The 16,862-nt window shown below is 49.8% G+C and overlaps 20 non-coding genes across 20 annotated transcripts; 10 read left to right on the top strand and 10 right to left on the bottom strand.

Moving 5' to 3' along the window:
* Positions 1-168: 168 nt before the first annotated feature.
* TRNAK-CUU (transfer RNA lysine (anticodon CUU)) lies at positions 169-241 on the top strand. The gene has a single exon. It is a non-coding gene; the product is annotated as a tRNA-Lys (tRNA).
* Positions 242-514: 273 nt separating this feature from the next.
* TRNAG-UCC (transfer RNA glycine (anticodon UCC)) lies at positions 515-586 on the top strand. The gene has a single exon. It is a non-coding gene; the product is annotated as a tRNA-Gly (tRNA).
* Positions 587-2,812: 2,226 nt separating this feature from the next.
* Positions 2,813-2,886, bottom strand: TRNAN-GUU (transfer RNA asparagine (anticodon GUU)). Its single transcript has one exon. It is a non-coding gene; the product is annotated as a tRNA-Asn (tRNA).
* Positions 2,887-3,028: 142 nt separating this feature from the next.
* On the bottom strand, positions 3,029-3,114 carry TRNAY-GUA (transfer RNA tyrosine (anticodon GUA)). The gene is given in 2 exon segments: positions 3,029-3,064; positions 3,078-3,114. It is a non-coding gene; the product is annotated as a tRNA-Tyr (tRNA).
* A 371-nt stretch (positions 3,115-3,485) lies between these two features.
* TRNAK-CUU (transfer RNA lysine (anticodon CUU)) lies at positions 3,486-3,558 on the top strand. The gene has a single exon. It is a non-coding gene; the product is annotated as a tRNA-Lys (tRNA).
* A 273-nt stretch (positions 3,559-3,831) lies between these two features.
* On the top strand, positions 3,832-3,903 carry TRNAG-UCC (transfer RNA glycine (anticodon UCC)). Its single transcript has one exon. It is a non-coding gene; the product is annotated as a tRNA-Gly (tRNA).
* Positions 3,904-6,121: 2,218 nt separating this feature from the next.
* TRNAN-GUU (transfer RNA asparagine (anticodon GUU)) lies at positions 6,122-6,195 on the bottom strand. The gene has a single exon. It is a non-coding gene; the product is annotated as a tRNA-Asn (tRNA).
* Positions 6,196-6,336: 141 nt separating this feature from the next.
* TRNAY-GUA (transfer RNA tyrosine (anticodon GUA)) lies at positions 6,337-6,422 on the bottom strand. Its single transcript is given in 2 exon segments — positions 6,337-6,372; positions 6,386-6,422. It is a non-coding gene; the product is annotated as a tRNA-Tyr (tRNA).
* Positions 6,423-6,793: 371 nt separating this feature from the next.
* Positions 6,794-6,866, top strand: TRNAK-CUU (transfer RNA lysine (anticodon CUU)). The gene has a single exon. It is a non-coding gene; the product is annotated as a tRNA-Lys (tRNA).
* A 273-nt stretch (positions 6,867-7,139) lies between these two features.
* Positions 7,140-7,211, top strand: TRNAG-UCC (transfer RNA glycine (anticodon UCC)). Its single transcript has one exon. It is a non-coding gene; the product is annotated as a tRNA-Gly (tRNA).
* A 2,227-nt stretch (positions 7,212-9,438) lies between these two features.
* TRNAN-GUU (transfer RNA asparagine (anticodon GUU)) lies at positions 9,439-9,512 on the bottom strand. Its single transcript has one exon. It is a non-coding gene; the product is annotated as a tRNA-Asn (tRNA).
* A 142-nt stretch (positions 9,513-9,654) lies between these two features.
* TRNAY-GUA (transfer RNA tyrosine (anticodon GUA)) lies at positions 9,655-9,740 on the bottom strand. Its single transcript is given in 2 exon segments — positions 9,655-9,690; positions 9,704-9,740. It is a non-coding gene; the product is annotated as a tRNA-Tyr (tRNA).
* A 371-nt stretch (positions 9,741-10,111) lies between these two features.
* Positions 10,112-10,184, top strand: TRNAK-CUU (transfer RNA lysine (anticodon CUU)). The gene has a single exon. It is a non-coding gene; the product is annotated as a tRNA-Lys (tRNA).
* A 2,566-nt stretch (positions 10,185-12,750) lies between these two features.
* TRNAN-GUU (transfer RNA asparagine (anticodon GUU)) lies at positions 12,751-12,824 on the bottom strand. The gene has a single exon. It is a non-coding gene; the product is annotated as a tRNA-Asn (tRNA).
* A 141-nt stretch (positions 12,825-12,965) lies between these two features.
* TRNAY-GUA (transfer RNA tyrosine (anticodon GUA)) lies at positions 12,966-13,051 on the bottom strand. Its single transcript is given in 2 exon segments — positions 12,966-13,001; positions 13,015-13,051. It is a non-coding gene; the product is annotated as a tRNA-Tyr (tRNA).
* Positions 13,052-13,422: 371 nt separating this feature from the next.
* On the top strand, positions 13,423-13,495 carry TRNAK-CUU (transfer RNA lysine (anticodon CUU)). The gene has a single exon. It is a non-coding gene; the product is annotated as a tRNA-Lys (tRNA).
* A 273-nt stretch (positions 13,496-13,768) lies between these two features.
* On the top strand, positions 13,769-13,840 carry TRNAG-UCC (transfer RNA glycine (anticodon UCC)). Its single transcript has one exon. It is a non-coding gene; the product is annotated as a tRNA-Gly (tRNA).
* Positions 13,841-16,059: 2,219 nt separating this feature from the next.
* On the bottom strand, positions 16,060-16,133 carry TRNAN-GUU (transfer RNA asparagine (anticodon GUU)). The gene has a single exon. It is a non-coding gene; the product is annotated as a tRNA-Asn (tRNA).
* A 141-nt stretch (positions 16,134-16,274) lies between these two features.
* On the bottom strand, positions 16,275-16,360 carry TRNAY-GUA (transfer RNA tyrosine (anticodon GUA)). Its single transcript is given in 2 exon segments — positions 16,275-16,310; positions 16,324-16,360. It is a non-coding gene; the product is annotated as a tRNA-Tyr (tRNA).
* Positions 16,361-16,731: 371 nt separating this feature from the next.
* On the top strand, positions 16,732-16,804 carry TRNAK-CUU (transfer RNA lysine (anticodon CUU)). The gene has a single exon. It is a non-coding gene; the product is annotated as a tRNA-Lys (tRNA).
* Positions 16,805-16,862: the final 58 nt, after the last annotated feature.

The raw sequence follows: 16,862 nt of genomic DNA, 5'->3' as shown, positions 1-16,862 counted from the left end.
GATCCTCCAAAGTCACAGCAAAAATGGTGATGTAGCGCCCTGACAGCAAGTGAACAGAGTAGTACTTGGAAGCGCATTGAGTTTAGCCAAAGGAATTATGTCGAAAGCTATCAAAAAGTCTGCGGACTCAGGTGGCTGTGAGAGGCCTTGAAGAGCAAAAGTGCTGTAGCCCGGCTAGCTCAGTCGGTAGAGCATGAGACTCTTAATCTCAGGGTCGTGGGTTCGAGCCCCACGTTGGGCGTGGGACACATTCCGTGTCCCTTTTGCCCGAGTGAAAGGCCTTTGCAAAACTTGTATCTCCAGTTCCTTCATGCGCACTGCACAATCACACCTTTACCGTATCTACTGGCTTGGCTTCCTTTCTCTCCACGAATGGGGAAATATTTCTAGCTGATCTTCCTAGTGGTCACTTGGTACGGCAGCGAATGGACCTTGCGCTGGAGGGGGTCCGTGAGTCAATGTCATGTGTGGCCTTAATTGTATAGAGGTAGCAGGATGCCTGGCGCACAGCCTTGCGTTGGTGGTATAGTGGTGAGCATAGCTGCCTTCCAAGCAGTTGACCCGGGTTCGATTCCCGGCCAACGCAATCTCCTTCTTTGCGCCCTTGACAAAATACCACAGGGCCCCAGGTCCTTATCAAAAGCTCCTTAGATGTCTTGCCTTAGTGACGACTGTGGAAATATTCCTCGGCATCCCAACAGGCTCCGGCCTCCTGCTTTAACTCGCTCGCGGGGTACAGCAGTATCAAGCAACAAGGTTCAGGCATTTCAACCACTGATTCCCAAAGAATCAACTCTGTCACACACAGCGTTTCTAAGTATCTGCCTACCATTCTAACACCCTCAACTGGCAAGATAATGCACCATTTGGAAGAATGCTAAAGAATGTGTCAACAAGGAATGTAGACTGAAGTTGGAGCCGGAAGAAACAATCACGTCCCATGATGCCATCGGCCTTTTCACTTGTATACACTTGGCAGAGGCTGTTGAGATTGTGGGAAACATCTGAAAGGAGGTAAGTCTCTTGACAGCCAAAAAGAACTAAAGCCTGACCAAGTGCATTCATTGCTGACCCTTGAGCCTTGAATTGTTCCATGGGGAAAAGACCAAGCCGTTTGTAAAGGCATGTGGATTCTACTTGGGTCAAGATTAGAGCATCAGCACCCCACAAGCTTTTAGTGAACCCATAAAGTCAGTGGACAAATATATCAAGTGTACACGGGAAGAGGCACTGAATAGCAAATGCCCCCTTTTGGACGGCGTCTTACAAGGCAAGGAAGGGGCTGACTTGGGCATGGAGGTCTCCAGGAAACCTACCCACACAGACCGCTATCTGCCTTTTGACTCACACCACCACCCACTGGAACACGAGCTGGTTCTTAGGACTCTGCAATATCCGGCTGACATGGTAGCAACCAAAAGAGTCTAAAGACAAAAGAACACAGATGCAACGCCACCCTTGCGAGGGACGCTGGCGTGTTTGCCCCGGTTTCCCTTGACTTCGCCCCGCAGCCAGGCACAGTGTATTTCTTCAGCCAAATACACACGCGCGCAAACGCTCCTTGCCTTCAATGACCGGACTAGGGGATGTTTGTTTTTGGAGTTTTCTTGTCGAGCTGGGGATAGGGATGGGGAATTGTAGTAGGATACTCCAAAATGAGAACTTTTCACACTGAAGACATCTAGCTGATCTCTTAGTTAAGCAGTATTGACGTCCTGACTGGCTTGAGGCCCTCAGGTCCACCCACCTGGGGCCTCATGGCAGCCGGCGCCAGGCGAGGCAGCCTGCCTCCAGCCCAGCTGTTCAGTCCTCTCCCAGGAAAGACGCTGAGCCCATGTGCTCGCAGAACATAAATGCCACTCCCAGCATGCCACAGGACTGCCCTCCCTTGCAACTGGCCAGGGCGGTATCCGTATTCACGCTGTTCATTTGCCTAGCCCCTACCCATGTTCTGGAAAGCTCTCACAGCTTCCTGAAGGCGGGAATAACTCAGACAAACTCAAACAACATCAGAGAATCATGAGCAGACCTGACTAATCCATGGCAGCACTCTGTTAAGCAGAATACCACACTGAATTTACCCGACAGCCTCTCTGGTAAGCAGAGACCAACTATACAAATCCTAGCGCATGACTAGGAGAGTGCTACCGTGACATCTCAGGAGGGCTTTGAAAGCTTGTGGCTACCCAGACTGGGTCTTGGTTAAAACCTCCGCAAGGTCAGGGAAACAAACTGGGGAGAAGCAGAACACTAGGAGAAATCTAGTCATCCCGTATGTAACTGGAGCGTCGGAAAAACTCAGAAGGATCTTTAAGAAACATTGCATCCCTGTGTACTTCAAGCCCAGCATAGCCCCGGGGCACACGCTTAAACATTGACACTATCTGTATTCCACGTTTTTAACACCTCTATCCAGGCCATTTGACAACAATTGAGGCCTTTGGCCATGTCAATCTAGGCACTTTTAGCTATGCAGGCTTCCTGACACCAACAATGGGATCATGTAAGGTGAAAAAAGGTGCTTCCACAATTCTCACACATCCCCTGGTGTTCAGGTGTGAATAGAAATGCTGGGGTTTGTTCCTGAGACTCAGCGGAAGCGAAGAAGTGGCTTGACTAAACTATGAAAGATCTTGAACATTCCAGAAGAAGAGCAATTGATTGCGACATTATTCTAGTCCGTTTTCAAGGAATGTCTCGAGTGAATGGTTAATCGTCAGCCGTGTGAGACAAGCCAAAGGACGCTATTTGTCTTCTTAGGTTAGGGTGAGACTTGGCAGCGGGCCCTACTAAGGTAAAGAGAAAGCACGAGCGTCCCTGGGTGGGCTTGAACCACCAACCTTTCGGTTAACAGCCGAACGCGCTAACCGATTGCGCCACAGAGACCACACGACAAGCGTGCTTGAGCTGGCCCAAAGGAGACATGAAAGATGAACTGAAGGTGCCTAAAAAGCTTCCCAATTGCACATTTGTAGTGATAAGAGATTGCCTTCTTTCTAAAAGGCAGAGACGCGGGGTAAAAAGCTCTGCCTTCGAGCCGGAATTGAACCAGCGACCTAAGGATTGCTGCTTTGTCTCTACAGTCCTCCGCTCTACCAGCTGAGCTATCGAAGGGAACTGGGAAGAGCACGTGACACCTTGCATGCTAAGCCAGCGCCGTACACTTTGCATTTGACCTTCTCGGTTGAGGTATTGCTTGATGCCGCCTCGGCCGGAAAGGGCAAATGAATGACTTGGCAGATGTTATGTGGGAGGCTACGGCTTGATGTTTTGCACAGAGAGAAAAGGGTTTGGAATCAGCCAGCGCATTTTGTTGTGATCCTCCAAAGTCACAGCAAAAATGGTGATGTAGCGCCCTGACAGCAAGTGAACAGAGTAGTACTTGGAAGCGCATTGAGTTTAGCCAAAGGAATTATGTCGAAAGCTATCAAAAAGTCTGCGCACTCAGGTGGCTGTGAGAGGCCTTGAAGAGCAAAAGTGCTGTAGCCCGGCTAGCTCAGTCGGTAGAGCATGAGACTCTTAATCTCAGGGTCGTGGGTTCGAGCCCCACGTTGGGCGTGGGACGCATTCCGTGTCCCTTTTGCCCGAGTGAAAGGCCTTTGCAAAACTTGTATCTCCAGTTCCTTCATGCGCACTGCACAATCACACCTTTACCGTATCTACTGGCTTGGCTTCCTTTCTCTCCACGAATGGGGAAATATTTCTAGCTGATCTTCCTAGTGGTCACTTGGTACGGCAGCGAATGGACCTTGCGCTGGAGGGGGTCCGTGAGTCAATGTCATGTGTGGCCTTAATTGTATAGAGGTAGCAGGATGCCTGGCGCACAGCCTTGCGTTGGTGGTATAGTGGTGAGCATAGCTGCCTTCCAAGCAGTTGACCCGGGTTCGATTCCCGGCCAACGCAATCTCCTTCTTTGCGCCCTTGACAAAATACCACAGGGCCCCAGGTCCTTATCAAAAGCTCCTTAGATGTCTTGCCTTAGTGACGACTGTGGAAATATTCCTCGGCATCCCAACAGGCTCCGGCCTCCTGCTTTAACTCGCTCGCGGGGTACAGCAGTATCAAGCAACAAGGTTCAGGCATTTCAACCACTGATTCCCAAAGAATCAACTCTGTCACACACAGCGTTTCTAAGTATCTGCCTACCATTCTAACACCCTCAACTGGCAAGATAATGCACCATTTGGAAGAATGCTAAAGAATGTGTCAACAAGGAATGTAGACTGAAGTTGGAGCCGGAAGAAACAATCACGTCCCATGATGCCATCGGCCTTTTCACTTGTATACACTTGGCAGAGGCTGTTGAGATTGTGGGAAACATCTGAAAGGAGGTAAGTCTCTTGACAGCCAAAAAGAACTAAAGCCTGACCAAGTGCATTCATTGCTGACCCTTGAGCCTTGAATTGTTCCATGGGGAAAAGACCAAGCCGTTTGTAAAGGCATGTGGATTCTACTTGGGTCAAGATTAGAGCATCAGCACCCCACAAGCTTTTAGTGAACCCATAAAGTCAGTGGACAAATATATCAAGTGTACACGGGAAGAGGCACTGAATAGCAAATGCCCCCTTTTGGACGGCGTCTTACAAGGCAAGGAAGGGGCTGACTTGGGCATGGAGGTCTCCAGGAAACCTACCCACACAGACCGCTATCTGCCTTTTGACTCACACCACCACCCACTGGAACACGAGCTGGTTCTTAGGACTCTGCAATATCCGGCTGACATGGTAGCAACCAAAAGAGTCTAAAGACAAAAGAACACAGATGCAACGCCACCCTTGCGAGGGACGCTGGCGTGTTTGCCCCGGTTTCCCTTGACTTCGCCCTGCAGCCAGGCACAGTGTATTTCTTCAGCCAAATACACACGCGCGCAAACGCTCCTTGCCTTCAATGACCGGACTAGGGGATGTTTGTTTTTGGAGTTTTCTTGTCGAGCTGGGGATAGGGATGGGGAATTGTAGTAGGATACTCCAAAATGAGAACTTTTCACACTGAAGACATCTAGCTGATCTCTTAGTTAAGCAGTATTGACGTCCTGACTGGCTTGAGGCCCTCAGGTCCACCCACCTGGGGCCTCATGGCAGCCGGCGCCAGGCGAGGCAGCCTGCCTCCAGCCCAGCTGTTCAGTCCTCTCCCAGGAAAGACGCTGAGCCCATGTGCTCGCAGAACATAAATGCCACTCCCAGCATGCCACAGGACTGCCCTCCCTTGCAACTGGCCAGGGCGGTATCCGTATTCACGCTGTTCATTTGCCTAGCCCCTACCCATGTTCTGGAAAGCTCTCACAGCTTCCTGAAGGCGGGAATAACTCAGACAAACTCAAACAACATCAGAGAATCATGAGCAGACCTGACTAATCCATGGCAGCACTCTGTTAAGCAGAATACCACACTGAATTTACCCGACAGCCTCTCTGGTAAGCAGAGACCAACTATACAAATCCTAGCGCATGACTAGGAGAGTGCTACCGTGACATCTCAGGAGGGCTTTGAAAGCTTGTGGCTACCCAGACTGGGTCTTGGTTAAAACCTCCGCAAGGTCAGGGAAACAAACTGGGGAGAAGCAGAACACTAGGAGAAATCTAGTCATCCCGTATGTAACTGGAGCGTTGGAAAAACTCAGAAGGATCTTTAAGAAACATTGCATCCCTGTGTACTTCAAGCCCAGCATAGCCCCGGGGCACACGCTTAAACATTGACACTATCTGTATTCCACGTTTTTAACACCTCTATCCAGGCCATTTGACAACAATTGAGGCCTTTGGCCATGTCAATCTAGGCACTTTTAGCTATGCAGGCTTCCTGACACCAACAATGGGATCATGTAAGGTGAAAAAAGGTGCTTCCACAATTCTCACACATCCCCTGGTGTTCAGGTGTGAATAGAAATGCTGGGGTTTGTTCCTGAGACTCAGCGGAAGCGAAGAAGTGGCTTGACTAAACTATGAAAGATCTTGAACATTCCAGAAGAAGAGCAATTGATTGCGACATTATTCTAGTCCGTTTTCAAGGAATGTCTCGAGTGAATGGTTAATCGTCAGCCGTGTGAGACAAGCCAAAGGACGCTATTTGTCTTCTTAGGTTAGGGTGAGACTTGGCAGCGGGCCCTGCTAAGGTAAAGAGAAAGTCCCTGGGTGGGCTTGAACCACCAACCTTTCGGTTAACAGCCGAACGCGCTAACCGATTGCGCCACAGAGACCACACGACAAGTGCGCTTGAGCTGGCCCAAAGGAGACATGAAAGATGAACTGAAGGTGCCTAAAAAGCTTCCCAATTGCACATTTGTAGAGATAAGAGATTGCCTTCTTTCTAAAAGTAGAGACGCGGGGTAAAAAGCTCTTCCTTCGAGCCGGAATTGAACCAGCGACCTAAGGATTGCTGCTTTGTCTCTACAGTCCTCCGCTCTACCAGCTGAGCTATCGAAGGGAACTGGGAAGAGCACGTGACACCTTGCATGCTAAGCCAGCGCCGTACACTTTGCATTTGACCTTCTCGGTTGAGGTATTGCTTGATGCCGCCTCGGCCGGAAAGGGCAAATGAATGACTTGGCAGATGTTATGTGGGAGGCTACGGCTTGATGTTTTGCACAGAGAGAAAAGGGTTTGGAATCAGCCAGCGCATTTTGTTGTGATCCTCCAAAGTCACAGCAAAAATGGTGATGTAGCGCCCTGACAGCAAGTGAACAGAGTAGTACTTGGAAGCGCATTGAGTTTAGCCAAAGGAATTATGTCGAAAGCTATCAAAAAGTCTGCGGACTCAGGTGGCTGTGAGAGGCCTTGAAGAGCAAAAGTGCTGTAGCCCGGCTAGCTCAGTCGGTAGAGCATGAGACTCTTAATCTCAGGGTCGTGGGTTCGAGCCCCACGTTGGGCGTGGGACACATTCCGTGTCCCTTTTGCCCGAGTGAAAGGCCTTTGCAAAACTTGTATCTCCAGTTCCTTCATGCGCACTGCACAATCACACCTTTACCGTATCTACTGGCTTGGCTTCCTTTCTCTCCACGAATGGGGAAATATTTCTAGCTGATCTTCCTAGTGGTCACTTGGTACGGCAGCGAATGGACCTTGCGCTGGAGGGGGTCCGTGAGTCAATGTCATGTGTGGCCTTAATTGTATAGAGGTAGCAGGATGCCTGGCGCACAGCCTTGCGTTGGTGGTATAGTGGTGAGCATAGCTGCCTTCCAAGCAGTTGACCCGGGTTCGATTCCCGGCCAACGCAATCTCCTTCTTTGCGCCCTTGACAAAATACCACAGGGCCCCAGGTCCTTATCAAAAGCTCCTTAGATGTCTTGCCTTAGTGACGACTGTGGAAATATTCCTCGGCATCCCAACAGGCTCCGGCCTCCTGCTTTAACTCGCTCGCGGGGTACAGCAGTATCAAGCAACAAGGTTCAGGCATTTCAACCACTGATTCCCAAAGAATCAACTCTGTCACACACAGCGTTTCAAAAGTATCTGCCTACCATTCTAACACCCTCAACTGGCAAGATAATACACCATTTGGAAGAATGCTAAAGAATGTGTCAACAAGGAATGTAGACTGAAGTTGGAGCCGGAAGAAACAATCACGTCCCATGATGCCATCGGCCTTTTCACTTGTATACACTTGGCAGAGGCTGTTGAGATTGTGGGAAACATCTGAAAGGAGGTAAGTCTCTTGACAGCCAAAAAGAACTAAAGCCTGACCAAGTGCATTCATTGCTGACCCTTGAGCCTTGAATTGTTCCATGGGGAAAAGACCAAGCCGTTTGTAAAGGCATGTGGATTCTACTTGGGTCAAGATTAGAGCATCAGCACCCCACAAGCTTTTAGTGAACCCATAAAGTCAGTGGACAAATATATCAAGTGTACACGGGAAGAGGCACTGAATAGCAAATGCCCCCTTTTGGACGGCGTCTTACAAGGCAAGGAAGGGGCTGACTTGGGCATGGAGGTCTCCAGGAAACCTACCCACACAGACCGCTATCTGCCTTTTGACTCACACCACCACCCACTGGAACACGAGCTGGTTCTTAGGACTCTGCAATATCCGGCTGACATGGTAGCAACCAAAAGAGTCTAAAGACAAAAGAACACAGATGCAACGCCACCCTTGCGAGGGACGCTGGCGTGTTTGCCCCGGTTTCCCTTGACTTCGCCCCGCAGCCAGGCACAGTGTATTTCTTCAGCCAAATACACACGCGCGCAAACGCTCCTTGCCTTCAATGACCGGACTAGGGGATGTTTGTTTTTGGAGTTTTCTTGTCGAGCTGGGGATAGGGATGGGGAATTGTAGTAGGATACTCCAAAATGAGAACTTTTCACACTGAAGACATCTAGCTGATCTCTTAGTTAAGCAGTATTGACGTCCTGACTGGCTTGAGGCCCTCAGGTCCACCCACCTGGGGCCTCATGGCAGCCGGCGCCAGGCGAGGCAGCCTGCCTCCAGCCCAGCTGTTCAGTCCTCTCCCAGGAAAGACGCTGAGCCCATGTGCTCGCAGAACATAAATGCCACTCCCAGCATGCCACAGGACTGCCCTCCCTTGCAACTGGCCAGGGCGGTATCCGTATTCACGCTGTTCATTTGCCTAGCCCCTACCCATGTTCTGGAAAGCTCTCACAGCTTCCTGAAGGCGGGAATAACTCAGACAAACTCAAACAACATCAGAGAATCATGAGCAGACCTGACTAATCCATGGCAGCACTCTGTTAAGCAGAATACCACACTGAATTTACCCGACAGCCTCTCTGGTAAGCAGAGACCAACTATACAAATCCTAGCGCATGACTAGGAGAGTGCTACCGTGACATCTCAGGAGGGCTTTGAAAGCTTGTGGCTACCCAGACTGGGTCTTGGTTAAAACCTCCGCAAGGTCAGGGAAACAAACTGGGGAGAAGCAGAACACTAGGAGAAATCTAGTCATCCCGTATGTAACTGGAGCGTCGGAAAAACTCAGAAGGATCTTTAAGAAACATTGCATCCCTGTGTACTTCAAGCCCAGCATAGCCCCGGGGCACACGCTTAAACATTGACACTATCTGTATTCCACCTTTTTAACACCTCTATCCAGGCCATTTGACAACAATTGAGGCCTTTGGCCATGTCAATCTAGGCACTTTTAGCTATGCAGGCTTCCTGACACCAACAATGGGATCATGTAAGGTGAAAAAAGGTGCTTCCACAATTCTCACACATCCCCTGGTGTTCAGGTGTGAATAGAAATGCTGGGGTTTGTTCCTGAGACTCAGCGGAAGCGAAGAAGTGGCTTGACTAAACTATGAAAGATCTTGAACATTCCAGAAGAAGAGCAATTGATTGCGACATTATTCTAGTCCGTTTTCAAGGAATGTCTCGAGTGAATGGTTAATCGTCAGCCGTGTGAGACAAGCCAAAGGACGCTATTTGTCTTCTTAGGTTAGGGTGAGACTTGGCAGCGGGCCCTACTAAGGTAAAGAGAAAGCACGAGCGTCCCTGGGTGGGCTTGAACCACCAACCTTTCGGTTAACAGCCGAACGCGCTAACCGATTGCGCCACAGAGACCACACGACAAGCGTGCTTGAGCTGGCCCAAAGGAGACATGAAAGATGAACTGAAGGTGCCTAAAAAGCTTCCCAATTGCACATTTGTAGTGATAAGAGATTGCCTTCTTTCTAAAAGGCAGAGACGCGGGGTAAAAAGCTCTGCCTTCGAGCCGGAATTGAACCAGCGACCTAAGGATTGCTGCTTTGTCTCTACAGTCCTCCGCTCTACCAGCTGAGCTATCGAAGGGAACTGGGAAGAGCACGTGACACCTTGCATGCTAAGCCAGCGCCGTACACTTTGCATTTGACCTTCTCGGTTGAGGTATTGCTTGATGCCGCCTCGGCCGGAAAGGGCAAATGAATGACTTGGCAGATGTTATGTGGGAGGCTACGGCTTGATGTTTTGCACAGAGAGAAAAGGGTTTGGAATCAGCCAGCGCATTTTGTTGTGATCCTCCAAAGTCACAGCAAAAATGGTGATGTAGCGCCCTGACAGCAAGTGAACAGAGTAGTACTTGGAAGCGCATTGAGTTTAGCCAAAGGAATTATGTCGAAAGCTATCAAAAAGTCTGCGCACTCAGGTGGCTGTGAGAGGCCTTGAAGAGCAAAAGTGCTGTAGCCCGGCTAGCTCAGTCGGTAGAGCATGAGACTCTTAATCTCAGGGTCGTGGGTTCGAGCCCCACGTTGGGCGTGGGACGCATTCCGTGTCCCTTTTGCCCGAGTGAAAGGCCTTTGCAAAACTTGTATCTCCAGTTCCTTCATGCGCACTGCACAATCACACCTTTACCGTATCTACTGGCTTGGCTTCCTTTCTCTCCACGAATGGGGAAATATTTCTAGCTGATCTTCCTAGTGGTCACTTGGTACGGCAGCGAATGGACCTTGCGCTGGAGGGGGTCCGTGAGTCAATGTCATGTGTGGCCTTAATTGTATAGAGGTAGCAGGATGCCTGGCGCACAGCCTTGCGTTGGTGGTATAGTGGTGAGCATAGCTGCCTTCCAAGCAGTTGACCCGGGTTTGATTCCCGGCCAACGCAATCTCCTTCTTTGCGCCCTTGACAAAATACCACAGGGCCCCAGGTCCTTATCAAAAGCTCCTTAGATGTCTTGCCTTAGTGACGACTGTGGAAATATTCCTCGGCATCCCAACAGGCTCCGGCCTCCTGCTTTAACTCGCTCGCGGGGTACAGCAGTATCAAGCAACAAGGTTCAGGCATTTCAACCACTGATTCCCAAAGAATCAACTCTGTCACACACAGCGTTTCTAAGTATCTGCCTACCATTCTAACACCCTCAACTGGCAAGATAATGCACCATTTGGAAGAATGCTAAAGAATGTGTCAACAAGGAATGTAGACTGAAGTTGGAGCCGGAAGAAACAATCACGTCCCATGATGCCATCGGCCTTTTCACTTGCATACACTTGGCAGAGGCTGTTGAGATTGTGGGAAACATCTGAAAGGAGGTAAGTCTCTTGACAGCCAAAAAGAACTAAAGCCTGACCAAGTGCATTCATTGCTGACCCTTGAGCCTTGAATTGTTCCATGGGGAAAAGACCAAGCCGTTTGTAAAGGCATGTGGATTCTACTTGGGTCAAGATTAGAGCATCAGCACCCCACAAGCTTTTAGTGAACCCATAAAGTCAGTGGACAAATACATCAAGTGTACACGGGAAGAGGCACTGAATAGCAAATGCCCCCTTTTGGACGGCGTCTTACAAGGCAAGGAAAGGGCTGACTTGGGCATGGAGGTCTCCAGGAAACCTACCCACACAGACCGCTATCTGCCTTTTGACTCACACCACCACCCACTGGAACACGAGCTGGGGGTTCTTAGGACTCTGCAATATCCGGCTGACATGGTAGCAACCAAAAGAGTCTAAAGACAAAAGAACACAGATGCAACGCCACCCTTGCGAGGGACGCTGGCGTGTTTGCCCCGGTTTCCCTTGACTTCGCCCCGCAGCCAGGCACAGTGTATTTCTTCAGCCAAATACACACGCGCGCAAACGCTCCTTGCCTTCAATGACCGGACTAGGGGATGTTTGTTTTTGGAGTTTTCTTGTCGAGCTGGGGATAGGGATGGGGAATTGTAGTAGGATACTCCAAAATGAGAACTTTTCACACTGAAGACATCTAGCTGATCTCTTAGTTAAGCAGTATTGACGTCCTGACTGGCTTGAGGCCCTCAGGTCCACCCACCTGGGGCCTCATGGCAGCCGGCGCCAGGCGAGGCAGCCTGCCTCCAGCCCAGCTGTTCAGTCCTCTCCCAGGAAAGACGCTGAGCCCATGTGCTCGCAGAACATAAATGCCACTCCCAGCATGCCACAGGACTGCCCTCCCTTGCAACTGGCCAGGGCGGTATCCGTATTCACGCTGTTCATTTGCCTAGCCCCTACCCATGTTCTGGAAAGCTCTCACAGCTTCCTGAAGGCGGGAATAACTCAGACAAACTCAAACAACATCAGAGAATCATGAGCAGACCTGACTAATCCATGGCAGCACTCTGTTAAGCAGAATACCACACTGAATTTACCCGACAGCCTCTCTGGTAAGCAGAGACCAACTATACAAATCCTAGCGCATGACTAGGAGAGTGCTACCGTGACATCTCAGGAGGGCTTTGAAAGCTTGTGGCTACCCAGACTGGGTCTTGGTTAAAACCTCCGCAAGGTCAGGGAAACAAACTGGGGAGAAGCAGAACACTAGGAGAAATCTAGTCATCCCGTATGTAACTGGAGCGTCGGAAAAACTCAGAAGGATCTTTAAGAAACATTGCATCCCTGTGTACTTCAAGCCCAGCATAGCCCCGGGGCACACGCTTAAACATTGACACTATCTGTATTCCACGTTTTTAACACCTCTATCCAGGCCATTTGACAACAATTGAGGCCTTTGGCCATGTCAATCTAGGCACTTTTAGCTATGCAGGCTTCCTGACACCAACAATGGGATCATGTAAGGTGAAAAAAGGTGCTTCCACAATTCTCACACATCCCCTGGTGTTCAGGTGTGAATAGAAATGCTGGGGTTTGTTCCTGAGACTCAGCGGAAGCGAAGAAGTGGCTTGACTAACCTATGAAAGATCTTGAACATTCCAGAAGAAGAGCAATTGATTGCGACATTATTCTAGTCCGTTTTCAAGGAATGTCTCGAGTGAATGGTTAATCGTCAGCCGTGTGAGACAAGCCAAAGGACGCTATTTGTCTTCTTAGGTTAGGGTGAGACTTGGCAGCGGGCCCTGCTAAGGTAAAGAGAAAGTCCCTGGGTGGGCTTGAACCACCAACCTTTCGGTTAACAGCCGAACGCGCTAACCGATTGCGCCACAAAGACCACACGACAAGCGCGCTTGAGCTGGCCCAAAGGAGACATGAAAGATGAACTGAAGGTGCCTAAAAAGCTTCCCAATTGCACATTTGTAGAGATAAGAGATTGCCTTCTTTCTAAAAGTAGAGACGCGGGGTAAAAAGCTCTTCCTTCGAGCCGGAATTGAACCAGCGACCTAAGGATTGCTGCTTTGTCTCTACAGTCCTCCGCTCTACCAGCTGAGCTATCGAAGGGAACTGGGAAGAGCACGTGACACCTTGCATGCTAAGCCAGCGCCGTACACTTTGCATTTGACCTTCTCGGTTGAGGTATTGCTTGATGCCGCCTCGGCCGGAAAGGGCAAATGAATGACTTGGCAGATGTTATGTGGGAGGCTACGGCTTGATGTTTTGCACAGAGAGAAAAGGGTTTGGAATCAGCCAGCGCATTTTGTTGTGATCCTCCAAAGTCACAGCAAAAATGGTGATGTAGCGCCCTGACAGCAAGTGAACAGAGTAGTACTTGGAAGCGCATTGAGTTTAGCCAAAGGAATTATGTCGAAAGCTATCAAAAAGTCTGCGGACTCAGGTGGCTGTGAGAGGCCTTGAAGAGCAAAAGTGCTGTAGCCCGGCTAGCTCAGTCGGTAGAGCATGAGACTCTTAATCTCAGGGTCGTGGGTTCGAGCCCCACGTTGGGCGTGGGACACATTCCGTGTCCCTTTTGCCCGAGTGAAAGGCCTTTGCAAAACTTGTATCTCCAGTTCCTTCATGCGCACTGCACAATCACACCTTTACCGTATCTACTGGCTTGGCTTCCTTTCTCTCCACGAATGGGGAAATATTTCTAGCTGATCTTCCTAGTGGTCACTTGGTACGGCAGCGAATGGACCTTGCGCTGGAGGGGGTCCGTGAGTCAATGTCATGTGTGGCCTTAATTGTATAGAGGTAGCAGGATGCCTGGCGCACAGCCTTGCGTTGGTGGTATAGTGGTGAGCATAGCTGCCTTCCAAGCAGTTGACCCGGGTTCGATTCCCGGCCAACGCAATCTCCTTCTTTGCGCCCTTGACAAAATACCACAGGGCCCCAGGTCCTTATCAAAAGCTCCTTAGATGTCTTGCCTTAGTGACGACTGTGGAAATATTCCTCGGCATCCCAACAGGCTCCGGCCTCCTGCTTTAACTCGCTCGCGGGGTACAGCAGTATCAAGCAACAAGGTTCAGGCATTTCAACCACTGATTCCCAAAGAATCAACTCTGTCACACACAGTGTTTCAAAAGTATCTGCCTACCATTCTAACACCCTCAACTGGCAAGATAATGCACCATTTGGAAGAATGCTAAAGAATGTGTCAACAAGGAATGTAGACTGAAGTTGGAGCCGGAAGAAACAATCACGTCCCATGATGCCATCGGCCTTTTCACTTGTATACACTTGGCAGAGGCTGTTGAGATTGTGGTAAAAATCTGAAAGGAGGTAAGTCTCTTGACAGCCAAAAAGAACTAAAGCCTGACCAAGTGCATTCATTGCTGACCCTTGAGCCTTGAATTGTTCCATGGGGAAAAGACCAAGCCGTTTGTAAAGGCATGTGGATTCTACTTGGGTCAAGATTAGAGCATCAGCACCCCACAAGCTTTTAGTGAACCCATAAAGTCAGTGGACAAATATATCAAGTGTACACGGGAAGAGGCACTGAATAGCAAATGCCCCCTTTTGGATGGCGTCTTACAAGGCAAGGAAGGGGCTGACTTGGGCATGGAGGTCTCCAGGAAACCTACCCACACAGACCGCTATCTGCCTTTTGACTCACACCACCACCCACTGGAACACGAGCTGGTTCTTAGGACTCTGCAATATCCGGCTGACATGGTAGCAACCAAAAGAGTCTAAAGACAAAAGAACACAGATGCAACGCCACCCTTGCGAGGGACGCTGGCGTGTTTGCCCCGGTTTCCCTTGACTTCGCCCCGCAGCCAGGCACAGTGTATTTCTTCAGCCAAATACACACGCGCGCAAACGCTCCTTGCCTTCAATGACCGGACTAGGGGATGTTTGTTTTTGGAGTTTTCTTGTCGAGCTGGGGATAGGGATGGGGAATTGTAGTAGGATACTCCAAAATGAGAACTTTTCACACTGAAGACATCTAGCTGATCTCTTAGTTAAGCAGTATTGACGTCCTGACTGGCTTGAGGCCCTCAGGTCCACCCACCTGGGGCCTCATGGCAGCCGGCGCCAGGCGAGGCAGCCTGCCTCCAGCCCAGCTGTTCAGTCCTCTCCCAGGAAAGACGCTGAGCCCATGTGCTCGCAGAACATAAATGCCACTCCCAGCATGCCACAGGACTGCCCTCCCTTGCAACTGGCCAGGGCGGTATCCGTATTCACGCTGTTCATTTGCCTAGCCCCTACCCATGTTCTGGAAAGCTCTCACAGCTTCCTGAAGGCGGGAATAACTCAGACAAACTCAAACAACATCAGAGAATCATGAGCAGACCTGACTAATCCATGGCAGCACTCTGTTAAGCAGAATACCACACTGAATTTACCCGACAGCCTCTCTGGTAAGCAGAGACCAACTATACAAATCCTAGCGCATGACTAGGAGAGTGCTACCGTGACATCTCAGGAGGGCTTTGAAAGCTTGTGGCTACCCAGACTGGGTCTTGGTTAAAACCTCCGCAAGGTCAGGGAAACAAACTGGGGAGAAGCAGAACACTAGGAGAAATCTAGTCATCCCGTATGTAACTGGAGCGTCGGAAAAACTCAGAAGGATCTTTAAGAAACATTGCATCCCTGTGTACTTCAAGCCCAGCATAGCCCCGGGGCACACGCTTAAACATTGACACTATCTGTATTCCACGTTTTTAACACCTCTATCCAGGCCATTTGACAACAATTGAGGCCTTTGGCCATGTCAATCTAGGCACTTTTAGCTATGCAGGCTTCCTGACACCAACAATGGGATCATGTAAGGTGAAAAAAGGTGCTTCCACAATTCTCACACATCCCCTGGTGTTCAGGTGTGAATAGAAATGCTGGGGTTTGTTCCTGAGACTCAGCGGAAGCGAAGAAGTGGCTTGACTAAACTATGAAAGATCTTGAACATTCCAGAAGAAGAGCAATTGATTGCGACATTATTCTAGTCCGTTTTCAAGGAATGTCTCGAGTGAATGGTTAATCGTCAGCCGTGTGAGACAAGCCAAAGGACGCTATTTGTCTTCTTAGGTTAGGGTGAGACTTGGCAGCGGGCCCTGCTAAGGTAAAGAGAAAGTCCCTGGGTGGGCTTGAACCACCAACCTTTCGGTTAACAGCCGAACGCGCTAACCGATTGCGCCACAGAGACCACACGACAAGTGCGCTTGAGCTGGCCCAAAGGAGACATGAAAGATGAACTGAAGGTGCCTAAAAAGCTTCCCAATTGCACATTTGTAGAGATAAGAGATTGCCTTCTTTCTAAAAGTAGAGACGCGGGGTAAAAAGCTCTTCCTTCGAGCCGGAATTGAACCAGCGACCTAAGGATTGCTGCTTTGTCTCTACAGTCCTCCGCTCTACCAGCTGAGCTATCGAAGGGAACTGGGAAGAGCACGTGACACCTTGCATGCTAAGCCAGCGCCGTACACTTTGCATTTGACCTTCTCGGTTGAGGTATTGCTTGATGCCGCCTCGGCCGGAAAGGGCAAATGAATGACTTGGCAGATGTTATGTGGGAGGCTACGGCTTGATGTTTTGCACAGAGAGAAAAGGGTTTGGAATCAGCCAGCGCATTTTGTTGTGATCCTCCAAAGTCACAGCAAAAATGGTGATGTAGCGCCCTGACAGCAAGTGAACAGAGTAGTACTTGGAAGCGCATTGAGTTTAGCCAAAGGAATTATGTCGAAAGCTATCAAAAAGTCTGCGGACTCAGGTGGCTGTGAGAGGCCTTGAAGAGCAAAAGTGCTGTAGCCCGGCTAGCTCAGTCGGTAGAGCATGAGACTCTTAATCTCAGGGTCGTGGGTTCGAGCCCCACGTTGGGCGTGGGACACATTCCGTGTCCCTTTTGCCCGAGTGAAAGGCCTTTGCAAAACTTGTATCT

This window comes from Staurois parvus, unplaced genomic scaffold, assembly GCF_062004578.1.
Source record: "Staurois parvus isolate SC_StPar_1 unplaced genomic scaffold, SC_StPar_1.0 ptg002181l, whole genome shotgun sequence".
Lineage (NCBI taxonomy): Eukaryota > Metazoa > Chordata > Amphibia > Anura > Ranidae > Staurois > Staurois parvus.
Note: the sequence above shows the minus strand (reverse complement) of the source record. Positions and strands in the feature narration are given on the sequence as shown.